The sequence below is a fragment of the Pteropus vampyrus genome, unplaced genomic scaffold, assembly GCF_000151845.1.
Source record: "Pteropus vampyrus isolate Shadow unplaced genomic scaffold, Pvam_2.0 Scaffold432, whole genome shotgun sequence".
NCBI lineage: Eukaryota > Metazoa > Chordata > Mammalia > Chiroptera > Pteropodidae > Pteropus > Pteropus vampyrus.
The window spans coordinates 162760-165372 of NW_011889213.1; positions in this window are offsets into that span (position 1 = coordinate 162760).

A 2613-nucleotide genomic window follows, 5' to 3' on the forward strand; every position below is an offset into this window, starting at 1 on the left:
GATTTGCCTATTAAGTGAGTAAAGGAAAACAGGCTTGGTTAATATATTTCTTAGAGTAAAAAAGACCTTTGGCCTACAGTCCCCTCCCCCCTCTGACTCTAAGGGCCCTAACTTAACACCATTTCTGCTAACAATGGGCTGATGACTCTTATCAATAGCCAGAGGATCTGAGTCACCAGGGCAATTATCTGGATTTGAAGAGGAGGGCCTTTTTCCCAAAGAAAGGAGAGAAGAAAACTTAACTAGGTTTACTAAAAAGATTAACTCTGCAAGAGATGTCCCATTTCATTTCCTGCTAAAAGATTAAGAATTTTACAAGTGATGTCCCATTTCATTTCCTGCTAAAAGATTAAGAATTTTACAAGTGATGTCCCATCTTAAGGGGAGTGGCTAGAGGAAGTAGAATGTCTTGGAAGCCAAGTTAAGGGCAGGAACCTATTGTCAGTTTTTACAGAAATAATCACCACACACAGACATATTATTTTTACTTTTATCTATTTTATCTGCTAGAGCCCACAAGCAGGGAAAATGGAACTATCTTTTGGATCCCTCCCTTGACCACAACCAACCCCATCTTAGGCAAGAATACTCACGATCTCACAAATGCTAGTGCCCTCCCTGACTTCACAAATGAGCCTCCCTTAAGGCACCCCAGAGGTGTTACCTGGTGCCTATGAGCATAGGTTCTGGACAGAGGCAGAATGCCTGGGTCTGAATACTGGCTAGCTGCAGGATCTTGGGCAAATGACTTAACTTCTCAATTTACCCATCAAGAAAATGGGAATTGTAATAGTTGTGAGGTAGCTCAGGTATTCCAGGTGAAGTACCTAGGACATAGTAATTACTCAAAAGTGCTAGCTATTTTAATTTCATCAATGCCTGGGATATAGCAGATGCTCAATAAATACTTGTTAAATGAATTCTTCTAGTTAAATTATTAAATTAAAAGATGGACCTTGCTTACTAAATGGTTATTATAAGAGATTTCTAAAAAATTAATTAAAAACCTTTAGGGTTTTAAATGTTCCAAACAAAATGAAGATATTAACTTTAAATTAATGGTAAACTAAGTGTCGTGTTAATCGAATAATCCACTTGGCTTTCAGAGAGGGAAGGAAGTGCATAGATTGGTACTAAGACACTCAGCACTGACAGGAAACTGAGGCTCAGGGATGCCCAGGGGACAAAGATGTTCCAGAAGTTGCTCCAGCAGGAATGGGGCACAGCTGGGCATGTGGACAAGGATTAGGTAGGGCAGATGAGCTTAAGTGAGCAAGAGATGGTCATTTAACCCAGAGCGCAAAGTATTAAAACAGAAAATACTATGTTTGCCTTAGTTTATTTTTAATTGTTGTTCTTAAACTGAGTTTCTTTGGGATCAAAGAAGGAACACATGTCACTGTGGTTATGTAAGAGAATGTCCTTGTTCTTAGGACATAGCATGAAGTATTTAGAAGGTAAAGCAGTTATGATGTTTGCAAATTACCCTTAAATGAGTGATCCAAAAACAAGAATATATATATACATACATATATACATATATATTATATGAAAGTGATAGGCGAATATGGCAAAATATGAATAATTTCTGATTTAGATGTAGGGTATATAGACTTTCATTGCACTTTATTTTTTATTTGAATTTTTTTTCAAAATAAAGAATAGGAGAATAGTACATGCTTATTACAGAACAATTGAGAAAAAAAGAAACGTGGAAAGAAGAAAAGAAAATACCCATGATTCTACTACTAAAGATAGTCAATGTTGTCATTTTGGCATATTCCTTTCAGTCTTTCTTAGGCATTTAAAAATCATGTTGAATATTGTTATATATATATAATACACATACAGCTTAAATAAGACATATTTGAATAACACATTGTTTCAATTTAAATGAGTAGGCAGGAAACATAAATAATTTTAAGTTTTCAGAAGTTTTTAAAATAACCTAAAATCCTAAAATTGGATATTGCTGTGCGTCATTTAACCTCGTACGAGCCATTTTCTGTTGCAGCACCTGAGGCAGTAAGTATGGTGCAGTGGTCAGAGCACAGGATGGCGGTCAAACACTTACTAGTTCTGTGACCTCGAGGAAGTTTCTTAGCTTTCTGATTCTGTTTCCTCATCTGTAAAGTGGGGATACTAATGGTTGTTGGGGAGGAAATGAATTATAGGTGTAAACCCCTTAGAAAAGTGACAAGGACATAGTGCGTACTTAGTACGAGGTCATCATCATCATCGTCACCATCACCATTATTAGCTCAAGAAACCAGATGGTAAGGATGACTCAGTGGGTTATTTTTGTTTTGTTTGGTTGGGTTTTGATTCTTAAACCAAGGAAACCGAGATCCTCAAGCATTCACAATTCTTAGAAGTCACCTTCACATGGTGGATAATCTGAATCTCAAAGGCACAGAACCAGTTTATTTCTCTAGCTGCTGGTGCCATCACCCCAAAGGCAGTAATGACAAGAGTATACATCCTTTTCTCCCTCTTTCCCCGCCCTCCCTACTACGTCTTCCTGATCACTCGTTATTTGCTAGCTTTAAATTCTCCTTGAAACTATTTCAGCCTTAGATATCAGCAGCTGACACTACTTCACAGAACCTTGGG